General features: G+C 39.0%; 1 protein-coding gene across 3 annotated transcripts in view; it reads right to left on the reverse strand.

The window, feature by feature from the left end:
* Positions 1-16,232, reverse strand: part of LOC124158852 (RING finger protein nhl-1) — a 62,571-nt gene that overhangs the window by 27,061 nt on the left and 19,278 nt on the right. The window contains exon 1 of one of the 3 annotated variants that reach the window (XM_046534228.1): positions 5,839-6,153. The exons of the other annotated variants lie outside the window; for them this stretch is intronic. The gene's annotated coding sequence lies outside the window, so the exon portion shown is untranslated. Of the gene's footprint in view, positions 1-5,838; positions 6,154-16,232 lie in introns of those variants that run through there. 3 annotated transcript variants of the gene reach the window in all.

The following is a 16,232-nucleotide window of genomic DNA, read 5'->3' on the forward strand; positions in this document are numbered from 1 at the left end:
GAATTTCAAGTATTTATGGCAGCACGAGAAGGTTGAGAAACTTTGTACAATAGAATAGCCATCACCACCTATGAATGAGCTTGCACGTATGGGCTCCCACTTCTTGGGTGTGGGGAGTATTGTACCAATCGAATTTACTTTGAAATGCCTTTAACTATGCAACACGCGGTGGAGAATTACAGCAATGTAAATGCAATATAGCCTTATCCGCGATCTTTCTTGAGCCTAGCAACGGGGTAGAGGAGTCTGCATAAAGTTGAATGGGGCTATATTATCATTATGTTGTGTTACTGGATTTAATGGGGGTTAAATAACTATCTAGTCCTTTCTATCGATAATGTATCTCGAAAGCTAAGGTATATTGCTTTAGCAAAAACACTTCCTTAAGAAATTGCTAATTCCCACGCCGGGTTTCTCGCCAACCTTCCTTCTCTTCCCTTTCGTAATCACTTTGATTTAAGCTGTCGGTCGCCTCCTCCAAACACAATACCAATACAGGAACACGAATACTAACAAGTTGCAGTCACAGACCAGGGAGTGATGGAAAAATATCAGTTCCGCGCGTCAATAGCCGGATCTCGTAAGACGCACACAGGGACGGACGGTCATCTTAGAAGATGACGTCCGTCGCGTCAAGTAAACATAACATCCGCCTATTTGAGTACATGTTGGCTGAGGCGGCTATAAGCCTAGAGGGAATTCCTCCGCTAGGGATGATTGTCACGTGACGCGTACGTCATGGCGCTGTACGTCATTGTTTTGTTTCGCATCTTATTGGCCAATGGACGTCCACTTCCGTCTGCACACGAATGAATGAATCCTGTTCACGAACGGAAATAAAATGGATAGGAGGAATTCCCGTTTGCTCCGTGGTTTCATCATCTCAAAACGAGATACTTGCTTCACTTTCGTGCGATTGCCAACAAGACTTTAGAAAAAAAATCTCCCTACATACATGAAAATGTAAATTATTATTCCCTCCTGTAATTAAAAATTACTGCACCCCGAATCAATGGAAAACTTTTTTCAGAGTTTAATGAAATTAGCATAAAAAGAGACATAAAACATTTACTATTTAGCGAAATTAAAAAATTATAAAACCATTGAAAATTTCACAGGGCTATTGAGTTTATATTTTCAAATTGAAATACTGTATAGAAGCTTCATTTTCAAGGCGAATGTTTTTGCTATTTATGAATGGCATAAACTATCATTGACTGATTTTTAATACAATTCATATTATAAACTATGATCTTGATGTAATTAAATTAGTGCTCCTGTTGATAGTATTGACATTAAAAGACATACATATGGAGATAAATTTATTTTTATTTAACATTTCAAAGCCAATGACAAAGAAAAGTTTACAGTACCTCAAAAATTTGTGGAAAAACTATGACGTTCGAAAATCACACTGAAGTAAGAACACAGGAGAGAAGGAAAGCATCGTATTCGAAGTAAACTGAAAAATTTATATTTTGAAAGTGAGCGGAAATGTAGTTATCACTATTATCCATAATTGAGGGAACGCATCCCTTACATTAGACTGGTTCCTTTTGGTGGCATATTGCTCGCATCAAACTTATTATTTCGTCTGGCAAATTTCTTGCGCATTATATATCATATTCCCGTGTATCGTAGATATTCCTGTATCTCTTTAGATTCTCGTAGCATTTTCTTAGATGATTTTTTTTCATATTTGAGGTACCGGTAAATTTTGACAATGCCTCATTATCTTTCACAGCAACACGGAGAACGTCATCTTAGAGCCTCGCTGTTTTTTTATAGGCCTATTCAGCTTATCCTGAAACTTTAAAGATGATAGCATAAGATTTAAAGGCATATTAATGTGTCACCAAAAAGACTGCTGGTCAAGAGAAAGGAATGCATCCTCTCAAGTGGTAGTGGCGAATTTTCGTCATCATTGTAGGAAAATTGCTGTTATCTTTTTAAAAAATTGTGTACACTCAAGTCATTTATGAGATGTTAAAATTGTGCCTGCATGGATTCATTTATTACGCGTATTTTGAGGAATTTATCGGCGGAAAATTTGAAAGAGAGCTACTATTCCTAACGGTTAAGCCGTACCTCGAATACGTATGCAGGCAGGGTCGCATCCAAGACTTTTTTCTGGGGGTGACACAAGCGTCTGACAGGTCATATTTGAAATTAAACGCAAAATGCAACAATTACTGTAGAAAATATTCACTTTATTTTGATATTAAAGTTATGAATATTAAATTAAACGATTGAGGCTCCGTAATACACAAAATAAAACGAAATGAATTATCACCGTAGTAAAAATATTGTCTATTTTTTAATCGTCTGGGTTAGGCACGTGCCCCCGTGCCGCCACCCCCTCCCTAAATTAGCAGGCACATGGGATCAGGCGCAAGTCGATTTGATCGATAAATTAAATTAAATGCAGCGAAGTGTAGCACAAGCCATTTTAAACTGATACGTAAACACAGTGAAACAGAATGAACAGAGAGCGTACCGCAGCTTTTGCTCGAATTAGTTTGGCATGCCGCTACAGCCTGGGGGCAACGCACTAGACTTAGAATACTTGAGCAATTAATAACCGATATATGTCAAAGCAACGCGGAAACGCCATATGAGACCCTTACTATTTTAAGCTCCGTCAGAAACGATAAAATTAGACCGAGAAATTTTAGCGGAAGTTATAGGAATTTACTTTTCCACTGAGCAGTAAAAGTAAATGATTGATTTCTGAAGGTAGAAAATCCAAATGCCAATAAAGTTTGATGGAGAAATATGTCCGAAACCGGTTTTTAATTTGTATGAGCGGTTATAAACTGGTGGGAGATCAGATGTTATTCCTCCGACGGTTAGGCTTGCCGTCCAGCGGTTGTATAATGACGTCACGTCACAGTGGAGTCACGCGATTTCGAAGGTTTTGGTGTGCTGACGTCAGGAATCAGGTGGGAAGGTTCTTTTTAAAATCATGTATATCTGTAAGTCATTGCGTATTGAATTTAATCGCGTCTAACGTATTATGTTCGTTTTATTGGATGGCCATGTTTGGAATTATTAAATTGTGCGACTAATTGCCTTATGTGAATGTATCCGAAGATGCCCAAATATCAATTAAAATTGGGAGGAAAAATATCTGCGAAATCGATTTTTTTTATAGTCTTAGGTAATTATGAGGATCAATTTTCAATAAAGTGTCAGGGCCAGGTCAAGGAAATCAAGAGTGCCTTAGCCTAGTCTTTGGCGGGTTAAAACCTGCTCTTCTCCCCGGTGATGATTGCCTAAGACAATCGTAAAACCAGCTCGATGATATTTTCCTTGATAATTTCTTTGGAATTTTGATTTCTTGTTTTATCTTGATTTATCCACTTAAGCTAAGCAAAAGCTTGACTTGATTATTCGATTGCTTTCTTGGTTTCTAGTGGGCGGACCAAATGAAAAGCTGGAATGTATTTTTGAGCGGAATTTACCGAGTGTATGTCGTGGTCAAGCCACCTTTGCAACGCGCACCCTGGGTTCATCATGCGAAGCTGTCCACATTTAAACGCGCGAAGGGTGGACTGTTGCCAGGAAACCCGAGAGGGTGGCCACGGCGAGCATTTCTCGTAACGACGGGGAATTCCCTACCTCCGAGAGAGATGGAGAGAGGAAAGGAGAGGAAACTGCACCCGTACTGCTGCCCCCTACAAAAACGGGCCGCCCAAGAGAGTTACTTCCGGCGATGCTAAAACTTCTTCGACTTCGACAATTAAGGGTCCAATTCAAAGTATTGATGGAACATTTCGAGAGGATAACTTAACCAATGAGTGCACTACTGGATAAAGTTCTCTCTTAATTTTCTCAGTCTTGGGGCATATCTATTTCTGGTTAATTTAATGTTAACATACACCATTAGCAATTTCAGCGACTCATGCTCCTGTATGAAGCTGTCATTTGTTAGGATGCAATGAACTAGTTACAATAACGATACTTCACTCAGCCAAGCGGTGAATATATTTAAAAAAAGGAACGAGGAATTTAACTCTTTTATCTCTGAAGAAATAATGATATCGCTTCAGGCTTGGCGTGGTGTAAGTACGATCTGTCCACGATGAAATATTAAACACCGATATTAATTGCTACATTTTAATACACAGCTCCAATACAGACCATGGTTTTGACACTTTTACTTGATTCTCAAGGTTATTTTAGGTTATTCTCATGAAATCATGATCGGTTGTGCAATCGTCTATTAAAGTTTGGAAATCACTACTGGTGTTTTATATTTTATTATGGAACTGACGAATGATGTTAATCTGTCCGAATTACATATAATACAGGTATTTTGCTGGGGAGGTATCCAAAGATTGCATGGGCGACCCATGGCCTTGAGTCACTATGAAAACTTCTAAAGTTAACGCCGAAAATTGTAATCGCTTTCCCGCCGATTATGCCCTTTCACAACCGGCTTGTAGAGAATTCAAGACTACACCACTACCCAAAATCGTCTCCTGCGCAACCTCTTATGAGCAAAAATTACACAGAGGAAAAATCATTTTCCCTGACCTGAATTAGATCCAGGACCTTCTGAATGTACAGCCAGGTGTTCAGTTATTTGAGCTATGGGGGCAACTCCTTTTAATGGAGTTTTTTTAGCTTTAGAGGACAACATTTCTTATACAACCAGACATACAATGTCACAGGAGGTAAAACTTGTGCCACAGAACCGGGATTGAAGCCGCGAATTGGTCTTTTACCACAAATGTCACTCAAGGAGATAACCACGGGCTAGCCGGCAGCATACATTTTCAGACTCTTAAATTACCCTTTCCCTTAAAGCCAACAAAACTTCATTGAGGAGAAAGATGCATAGCTGAAACGATCGATTACTTGGCTCAAAATCCTGGGATCCGGATTTTTATGGAATTGTATTGTAACTGGTGGAGACGATCGACAGCTGAGGTCATTTTCGCTATGAGGAAAGGGCAGGGAGGGACGGGTGCAGAGTAAGCCGGCTACGGAATTTGCCTGCTCTTACCGAAAGGCGCCAAGGGGACGCGGTTTAACGTCCCATGCGACGGACGGAGTACTGTATTTGATGCGTTCTTTGTGAAGCACTCATGCAGAGATTGGGCAGTCGTATGAAAAATCTTCTCCTTCCCCGGATTTCGGAATGGGACGCACGGGATAGGAAGCCAACACTGCCAACCGCAGCAACCTCATTCCCGATTAGATAAACGACTCTGAGCCGTTACAATTTTTCAGAATTTCCTTAAATTGGTTTGAAAATGTTCACACCGGAACCACTTTAGTTTGGAGAAAAGAAAGTTTGCCCGTTACCATACCACGTTCAAATCTCTGGCATTGTCCAGGTTTAAACTTGGACCCACCGGGTGGGAAGTCATCACTCTAGCCACTACACCGACCTGATCCTCCTCCGGCTTGGTATTCTGGTCAAGGCAATAAATTCTCCTCTGTGGGATGTTCGCAATAATGTGCACTTACGAGTAAATCTGTAAAACCACTATACCTCACCAGGCTGCATCAAATGCGTTACATCTACGACTGCGTAAGTAAATGGTTTATCGTATGCTTAATATTTGATTCATATTATGTCGCTGAAAACAACATAAAATCTATGAAATACCATAATGTGAACCGTAATTTGGATGGGGAAAAGTATTTTGTAAAATGATATCATATTTTAGCCCAAACGTTTATCCATAAATGTCCATAATTCGTGAATGGTTGTGTGGAGATTTAACATAGAAGTGTAACAAAACCGATTTTGTAGTTTGGCAAGATTTTTCAATTTCAGCGTAAACTTTACGTGAACGACACATCGTTCATGTGGGTCCTCCTCACCTGATCGCCCTTTGAAGTGTCCTCCGAGGGTCCTATTTCTCCCTCCTCTGCTCTCTTTAAGGACCCTTTTTCTCCCACCTCGTCTTCTCCGTGCCCTCCGAAAGGTCCTTCGATCTATGTACTTTACGCCCTCCGAGGATCCTGTTTCTCCCTCCTCCTTGTGTCTGCACACTTTTAGCACCCTTCTTCGTCTGCTCCTTTCGCTGCACGACGCACCGTGATGCACAACGCGGATCTTTCCCGTCAGTCTCTGAGGCGGCGGTGGCCACCGGTTCGCGGTGGAACGAGGATTCTCGCACCGAATCTCGAGAAGCTCTCTTCTTCTGCTCCAGACTCAGACGGAGTAAATTGGGACGAAGGGGGGGCGGAGCCGGAGGGGAGAGGGGGCGAAGTAGAAAACCCCACGGCCCCCCCTCTCTCTCTTGGAGGAGGAAGGGGAAGTTTGGTTGGAGGGGAAAACTGTTTGTTTGGATGGTATTCGCATCATTCCTTAATGGCCCAGTTTATCGAAGGAAAAAAATAGCAAAAAATTGAAATTACATACGTAACGGGAATTAGCTGGCTGGCCGGAAAGGTATAGAATTTGTAGAAGGTGAGCGATAGCTGAGGTCAGGAAGGTTGGAGAGAAACGCGGCGGAGGTATTAACATGTTATGAACAAAAGGCGTCAAAATAACGGCTTGAAAATGCGAATAAGACGGCTTAATTCCCCATCCAATGGACGGACTACTATCCTTGAATGACCCTCAGTAAAGCACTCGATCATAGATCGTGCGGTCGTATGAAAAGTCCGGTATGGGTAATCTTCGCCGGTTTTTAAAATCGAACCTCCGGAATGGGAAACCAGCTTTTTAAACACCAAACTGAACCGAACCTTAATTAGCTTAGCGACTCTGGATCGTATAGAGTAGAATCGTTCTAGTATTTCCTTTCATTGTTTTGACATGATACATAATAGAACCACTTTAGTTTCAATATGAGAGAGTTTGACCAATTCCTCATATGTATTTATGACATAATTGGGTCAAATATATTATTTGTTGATTACCAGGTCCTTTGTTTTCCATCTTAATTAAGTCCTATTTTCAGTTACTCATTTAGTATATCTTTAAAATATGAGTAAGCACCACTTGAAAAAAATAATTCGTACCAGAAGTCATTTATCCCTCATCGACATGTAACTGCGGACTTTGGATGTTACAGGATTAAAATTGAGATTACTTTTTGCCTTATCTTTCTCAATGATTTATCAAACGATTATTATTATAATAACTACTATATGTCGCGAGATTTTATTTTCATCGCGAGATGTCTATTCCAAACGGCTTTATGTGGTCCAAATTTAAGTGTTGGTTTCAATGAAGCAACTTAAACTTTTATAATAAATGTACCTACTTCCCATTAAGCCAACAGGTTGCGTTTTTTAAACGATTAGCATAACATGTTAACTTTGTCATTCTTTCAATCAATTTTCTTTTACGATTCATATTTTGATGAAAATTACGTTTTTAGGTAAAACCTCTAAACGTTTTTTGAAACCCACAGAAAAATATTCTCTAGGAAACCGTTTGTAGCAATCGAAATAAAAATAAATAGAGATTGCGACTTTCATTGTAAATAATGTGTTAGTATGGCATCTAACACCATTTCCAGTCGGAATGCATTTAGAGTTCGTGAGAAAATTTGGACTACTGTTTCTCTTTCCATTAGTGATTTATATGTATACGCTGAGATAACGAAATATTGGCAAGCAGGACAACGTATACAGAGTTTTGCTAGTTTGAACGGTGTCCATTTGTACATAGAATGGATTCAATAGAGAAGAAGGCAGAAAGAAAGAATATTCTAGAGAAAAATGGTAATCCCCTAAATTTAGTGCAATGATGAATTTCCTAAAAATAACGACACGCCACTGGATATGATATTAAGGATGGAAATAGAATGTGAGTCTCGTGACACGAGAAACATTTAAATGCTACCCTGATGAGTGGTTTAACGATGATTCTTCGTTGGAAAAATACCCTCCGCGCTAAAAAAAACTTCTTGGCAAATCATGCACTGTGGAATGAGTTGTATTATTCCACTTTTAAAGTAATTTATTTAAGACGACCACAAGTGTCCGTACACTTTAGATAAAATATTTGTGCCTGATTAGTTCAGTCATCGTGCATTTGTATGCATGTATGCTGTGGGGTGATTAGAGTCGGATGAGTTCTTTTCCCATTCTGTTCATTATCGTTCGGCCTAAATCCCCGTGAGGAAACTGAATGAAAATTTAAAGGGTGTCTGGTGTCTTAAGGACGTTGAAGGTGAGCTGCCCCACAGAGTGGTGCGAAAAGTAAAAAAAGCTGACATAGGTTAATATCGCTCATAGTATAGCATGCATCTTTCAGTTTTAGATTGGTTTCCGAAGTTTTCATCCAGTAAGACCGATTTTAAAGTTTAAAAAAATATATTTGAAATAATTGAATTATTTCAGCGTTTGTTAAAAAAATATTCCAAAAATCTAAATGGAATCTACAGTTCTCTCCGCAATAGACGATTTGAATCATATCCGATCCGATAAAATTGAATTAGATATTTTCAAGCTTCTATCTTATGATCACTGTTGTTTTAGATAGAAATATTCTTTAACAGTAATTTATAAATGAACCAAGAGAACATTTTCTACCTCAGAATATTTTTAAATTTATTCGATAGCAATGAAATATCATTCAAAAATTTGTACTATGTTAATATGATTAAAATTAGCATACTGCGTGTATTGTTAAAAAATGGAAAATGCTTTTTGGCGAGTTTTTCCGATTCGGGATCTCTGCTGGGCTTCCGCACAAATTTGGGTCCTCCTCCTGCGTCAGTGGCGACGCGACAGTGCGTGGGCGAATTCTAATTGAAAGAAAGAAAGAGGTCAGGGGGACGCATGCGGAAATAATATGGCCCAGTTGGGTTTGGCAGTGGAGATGTTGGCGGGCGACCCTAGAGCCGCCACGCGGGAAAAGACCTTCAAAAATTCACGAATATTAACAATCGACTGACCAAATACATATGAATGAACCTAATCGTATTTCTTGACTTATATGCTGCAGTCAACGTCATAATTCTCTGGTATAAGGAAATATGTTCCACATGTAGCATACAATGAATTATTTTCTTATTTCTATTTGTTTGAATTCTAGGATGTAAGTTGATTATTCCTCATGCAGAATGCCCTCTTTGTATATGCCTTTCGAATGGTTCTGTCTTGCATCATCCATCACCGCTGGTTACCCGGCTTCTTCAATATTTGACCCAATCTCCTCACTTTTGCGGCACTGATATGTATTAGTTATGATTAATCTATAAGAATAACATAAGCTTATGCTCCATTTTGAAGTGGGAAGAATTTTTGCCTTAGGTAAGTCTGGAATTTATTTTCAATTCCATATCATTGTGGAAGTTTGTAGTCCAGGCGCCGTATAAGGCAGGCGTGTCTTAACGGAACGGAATTAATCGAGACTTATTGAAAAAACTCTTTTTTAGGGTAATTCGACCACAATGACTCCGAACTTTCTTGTTGCTAAGCCAAATATTGGGTTTGGGGCACAAAAATATAATTTGGCCAATGTGATGATGATTTTTCCGTCCAACCTAGATTTTCCTATTATTACGGATACCATGGATAATGAACGTATTTGTTTCGTAAACTTGCCCTCGGATATATGCATACCACCTATCAGAAAGTCATTCAAGGGGGTCCTAAAGGGGCCAATACACTTTGTTTTTAGGCCGAAATCCCATTCTTTGGGCCTTGGAACAAAAAAAGAAAAACTCCATCTGTTGCCAAAATATCTCTTGAATGTCATTCGACTTTCAAATTTTCTATTCTGCTTTTGACCCACTTAGGTGGTTATCAACGCCTTTTTAACATCAGTTTCCTTTCTTTTGCCGAGTCGCGGAGGATCTCCAAAGGCTGTTTTTCTCGTAAGATAGCATAAGATAAAGAGACGTTACTCCAGGGCCTTAGATAGAAATATGAGTTCAACTGACGGAGCAATATCGAGCTGGTAAGACTGTTCGTTGTATTACCGCGGAGGACACTGGATCGCTGTGATTAATCAGCACTTCTAAGCCCATAAAAATTCCTTTCTATTCCACATTGGAATTAAATATGACTGCGATGAATTTTCGTTTTGAAAGTTTTAAAGCTCAAATGTCAGTAAAAAAAACAATCACTTTAAGATACGACACGGGCGTCAATCGAAAGCCTGCTTCTTCGAAATATGAGTGCATTTGAAAACTGTCGCCACGTCGCACAGTGGCCTAGAATCGAAAAAAGCTGGCCAAAACCTCAAAATCGATTTTTTTGAGCTAGGAAGTTGAAACTTCGCATACACATTTTAAAATAAATTGTGCATAACTACACCGATTATTTTGGTCCTGTGTTTTCACTTTAACAATATATGTGAGGACAAAGTTGAGCAAATTTAGCGAAAAACGACCACCCTCGATTTTTTCTGAAAATTGCCGACTTTATCCTCGTGCAGTGGTTTTATAAATAGTTTTATCGACAAAACTGTTATACCATCTTAATTGACACTGCTTGTTCTTTCATTTGAAAGGTTTTTAAAGATTTTGTTTCATCAATAACCATAGATACATAACAAAATGGCGGAGCCTGTTTTCAACCCATTTATTTACATAAACGTAGAAAAAAAGTAGACATTGTCACCGGCTTACACTAAGTAACTTATATCATGTCGTTCTTTGAAGCTTCTACATTGTGAATCTAAAGTCAAACCTTGCACCAATTTGCAACCCCGAATTTTAAATCGTTTTTTCGAACGCACGGCCGACTCCGGTTCTGGCCGGCGGCGGCGGAGAGTACGGCGCCGCGGCAAGCGGGTGGATGCAATACGGTCTCATTCACTTTTATGTGTGGATAACAGATATATTAGTGACAGAAAATAATCACCAGAAAGTAAAATTTATAAATATTGCTACGAATGACTCTCATTATGCAATCGCTGGGCACTGCAAGAGGTGCACTGAAAGGTTTCTTTCTTTGAGTGCATTCCGTGGAGAATGGACTTATATCGCGTGCTTAAACTGGGGAAACGACGCGTCGTTCTGTTGTTATTAACTTGGACGGAATCCCTTCGCTTCCTACATCGTCGTCATTCGAGAACAACACTCGCTGGCGTCATTGCTCCTCTAAAAATCTGAAAAGCTATATAATTTTGATTTAATGCAGAAAAACTCGGATTTCGTCAGAAAATTTATCTTGGATTATTACTCGAAAAGATAGTGTGCGACGTTACCATTGGTGATGAACATTCAATTAATATATACTATCATAATCGACGAGTTAAAAAATGCATAAAACCGTTGGAATTCCGGGGAGGTTTTACGCAATGTGATTCAGTTTGGCATCAATTTTTTTTTAATTCAAGCGGCCTAATGTACCGGCGATGAAAAACAAGATAAAGTTTTTTAAATATCCAAAAAAGTGGTCCGGTTAGTTGTTATAAAAAAACAAATTCTAGAGAGTCTTTAGTTTGTAAAAAGGGACATAAAAATTTCAATTTTCGGTGATTTTGCAAATAATGGAAACTTTAAATTTAATTTGTAAAGCAATTAAACGCTAAACATTTATTTAATTCTAAAAAAGTTTAAGTAAGGTTCGTGCCATGTAAAAATATAACTATTATCAAAGTTTTATTTCCAGATATATGTATCCAAACCATATCTTTTTTTCGAGGTGTTCATTTATGTAGCTATTTTTGGAGGAATTTATCTAAACAACCTTATAGGATGGTATACTATAGTAAAACATTTTTATTTTGATAATTAGAACAGCAAAGGCAATAAGTTTACGTCAGAGTGGTATTTCTGTTTTATAAATCAAATATTTGCGGAGATGCAACGCCTCAAAGTTGCCAGGAATGCTGACTCACGCTGTGGAAGGCCGCGTCTTAGGGTCATACAAATGCCTGTATCTCAGAAGTATTGCATGATTGAACGTAATATTTTACCTATCATCAAATGAGACAGGTGTAATTGTTAGTTGAAAATTTCATTGAAATCTGTGACGGCGGACTTGACGTGAAATGTAAAATCTAGGAGATGTATCAATAGGAAAGTGCACGATGGGCATTGCATTGGATATCGGAATAGGGATGAATGAGCATCGGATGCTCGGCACAGAAATAGAGGGGAGATTATTTATTTCTGTTTCAAACGTACTAGCTGCGGCACAACGTTAGCTTGGTATAATGAGACAATGCAACAGTCGGAGAGAGAGACTTTTATTTCTTGGCCAACTCGACTTTGCAACCTTTGCCCTTCTCTTATATGGAGTAACAATTTTTGAATGACGTTTCCTGTGTTTCGTGGAGACTCAGAAAAACTTTGTTTTTATCATATATAAATACTTTGTCTTCCATAAAAAAGGCACGGATTCCGCGCAAATATCTTTTCTTTTTCATTTAAAAATTACTCTCACTCAAAATATTGTGCAAAACATTTTATCATTTGGCGGGGAAAGAAATCTGAAGTGAAATATTTTTCAAAGCTCATCTGGGCTTTGTTTTCATCGGGCGATTGTGTTTTTAGCTCTAAATCAAACAAATTTTCTCCTATTTGAACTATAAAAATTTAGCATACCTACCAGAGGTAAATGTGCATTCAAATATTTTTCACAATTGAAACTGTTTTCCTAGCTCTTGCTGTAAATAATAAACGACCGCTTTCATAATTATGTAGCCATAAATTAGTCGTCACAACCCGCTGAATTTCATCGAGTACCTTACACTATAAATAAATAAATTAACACTGTAAATAATAACAGCAAAACTTTCTCGGCAGGTTTGCGGTCGGGGTGCGTACACGTATTACTGAGGAAATGCGTGAAAGTGGCGCCGTTTTGTTTTGACACCTCTCTCTAAGGCTCCGTGCACGCACAACGATTTTGGACGACCGGTGAAAAACCGGCCGTCCACATTCCTAAAGTGTGGACCATTGGAGGGCATAGAAGCTTGCATACTGACCAACCACGACCCGGTGCCGATAAAAAATCGGTTTATCACGATGAACAAACGAGTGACCGGTAAAAATCGGGCACTCATGCAAGCGGCGCTCAACCAATAAATATTGGCCGGTTTTTTACCCGCCGTCCAAAATCGGTTCATGTGCCAGAAGCATAACTCCGTGAAATGAATATGGCTGAAGACATGACATAATAATTACGATTACACTTCAGAGGAAAAATATCTCCTACACAGGTTTTTTGATTGCCTTAGGCAATCATCAGCGGGGAGGAGAGAAGGTATTAACCCGCAGAGGGCTATGTTTAGGGTTCCATTCCCGCATTCGGCGGTTGAATAATGACGTCACGTTAATGACTTTTCAAGTGTATTCAAAGGATTAGGTGTACTGATGTAAACAGTCCGGCGTGGGAAATTGTCCGAAGATTTGCGATAGACCGCGAGTGGAAATTATCCACGTTAATGACTTGTCACGTGTATTCAAAGTACTGATGTAAGCAGTCTGGCGGGGGAAATTTCCCAAAATTCAATGATTTATGTCAATTGATGTGTGCTTCAGTAAGTTTTCGACCGTGTGGAAATACTTGCTGTTTATTTTGCCAGGTTTGTTATCCAATATTTTATTCCGGTGCTAATAAATGAATAACCTTTATTAAGCATCTAGTTGGTGATTTCCTGTTGCTTTCAACAAAGGATCAGCCGTAGTGACGAGTCAGTCAAAACGCTTCGCCGTGAATCGCCGCAACAAGCCATGCATTTATGTCTAAACGGTGGCCTATCAAGACGAACACGACTAGCATTTAGCAGTAAGTACGACAGCAAATGAGTTCTGTTGGATGATTCTCTTAATTTGAGAAAATAACCTCTAAGCTACATGTTCACTATGTAAATTAAAATGATTTGCAGTATTTAGATGGAAATGTCAAGTTTTCGTTGTTTAAACAATAAAAAAGGTCTTCTCCTTTACACACTTCCCTCTACACATCTGTGAACACATTTTGCCGTGAAATTAAACCCTTTTTATCTGTAATTAATTCAAATGCTAAAATGTGATGCATGAATCCTTAAATTTGATAAAAATATTTTGGGTAGTTATCCTCTCATTAGTTTTAGGTTTCATACGTTGTAAGGAAAGCGTTGAATTAGGTGCAAACCCTTTTTTGTTACCGCTATATGGATCCTAGCTGGTTTGCATAGATGAGGGTAGAGCCTTGCCCGTAGTACGACAGACGAGCCAATTATACATTCTTGAATTAGAAGGAGAATCTTGTACAACTTTTCTTGAGTTATATATTCTGCCATACCGGTCTTCTTTGATTTTCAAGTGAACAACGAATGTGTTTGAAGATACCAAAAAATTCACCCTTGACCAAGTTCAAATATGCTTTGGCGCCTCGTCTTCTCGTGATCCTTGCTTTTAGGCGTTGAGGCAGTCTGAGCGAGATATTTTTGTTTTGACATGTACTGACAAAATTAATTTCTTATGAAAGCTATGAACGGCATTAAGGGTGAAGAGATACGTTTAAACTCGGTAATATAAGTCAAGCCTTAATAATACAAAACGTGTATTCGAGGTGCTGTCAGACAAGAGAGCACTTTCATTTTTTCATCCGATAACCTTCTTACGAAAATCTTGATGAAACCCAGCTTGAAATGATTGATAGACGGAGATCTGGGGTGAAACCATTAATACATTTCCCTCGAAATCATGAAGACTAACAGGCACGTGGAACTAACTCAAGTGTCCGCATTGCTGCAAAGCACGGGATCTGGCGAATTTAAGCTGTCTTTGGATCTATTTTAATCTTACGCTATATCTGCGAATTATCGTGAACAGCCGCTTTCCGATCCGGATGGTATTTTTGCGTTTTAGGGAACCTCCTCCTATTCTGATGCAATCAATTTTTTGTTGTATTCGGTCTTCTCTGCTAATGACCCCGCCAGTTACTGTTACTAACATTTTTGCTTTCATTGGACGATAAAATAATTTAACGTAAATGTTGCGATTGCATTTATTTATGAAAACCATCGAGGAAAAAAATTCATCGTAAGCTCTTCATGGCGTATATTTCTTTACAGAAATGGACATTGACACCAGTATAAAAGTCGAGTGTGGAAGTATTCGAATCGAGATGTATAGATATAATACATTACAAATGATAACTATTCACCTATACTTATATTATGCAAATTTTACCACCGAAAACTATACACTTGATATTTTTTCAATTTTTGTCTCTATTTTTTAAGTTTGAGGGAATTTATTTATTGAAATGAGGAAAAAATTACGTCTACAATATCATCAAAGTTATGCATGTTTTACTGGGTTATTCGGTCCGCTCGGATAGAATAGCTGGCGTAAAATAAAAAAAACGCCCTATCAGACTGCGCGCCAAATGAAGTTGAAGGACACCCGATACGCGATAGAGAGAGGAGTCTATAAATACACTAGACCACAGATCAAGGGGAAGGAAGTGGGTGACCTAGCCCTTGTAAATGCATCTGTGTAGGGGGAAGTGCAGGGGTGCAACAAATATACCAATCGAGCGATGCACCGGGCAATGCATCTGAAGTGACTGTGACATATTGCCTTAACACTTCCCGTGCGCAAGATACACCGCAAATCTTATGACTTTGTGCATAAGTTTGCGGAAATATTTTAAGGAACACTTAAAGGAATTGGCGCATCAGACATATGAAGACGCCTTCTTCAAATACTTTACAGTCTTAGGCTAAATTTACATGTCCAAGCTGACTTCCATATCTGTCGACCGTTTAGCTCGACTCGCACGTGACGGCAGTGTCTGTGAAGTATTATGAAGAGAGCACGAATCGAATGAGGACTTGATTAGATCTAATAACGTAGTGAAAGCAGTTAAACTTTGGTCGAAGTATGCGCTACTGCAAGCGGAAATTGTTGATTTAATTACGCAAGGAAATAATATAATTACAGATTGCTTTTTTCAAGTTATTACTTATGTGGAATCAAGTGTAAGCCAAGTTTTAATTTAATTTTGTAACATAATCGGGGAGATGAAACAATTTCTCCATTGCACTTGCCACTTCTTTTGTTTTTATACTTATGCCATCACGAAGCGCATTGGCGCTCTCCTGTGCACGAGATGCAGCGAGATGCCGTTCTTGAGCCACAGTTAATGCGGTTTGTTTCGACGTGTAAATCCGACTTTCGACTCGACGGTCTCCAGGAGCAATATATCGAATCGTGGGACGGATCGACAGGAGAGACTTGCCGCGATTGCAATGCACCCGTATCTGCGCTAGTGGCTTCGCAGGATTGGAGGAAGAGGAGGCTATTTAAATGTAAGGGGAGGGAGGGAGGACTTCTTGGGGGGATGCGTGAGTGGGGGGGGGG

The sequence above is a fragment of the Ischnura elegans genome, chromosome 5, assembly GCF_921293095.1.
Source record: "Ischnura elegans chromosome 5, ioIscEleg1.1, whole genome shotgun sequence".
In the NCBI taxonomy this organism is placed as follows: domain Eukaryota; kingdom Metazoa; phylum Arthropoda; class Insecta; order Odonata; family Coenagrionidae; genus Ischnura; species Ischnura elegans.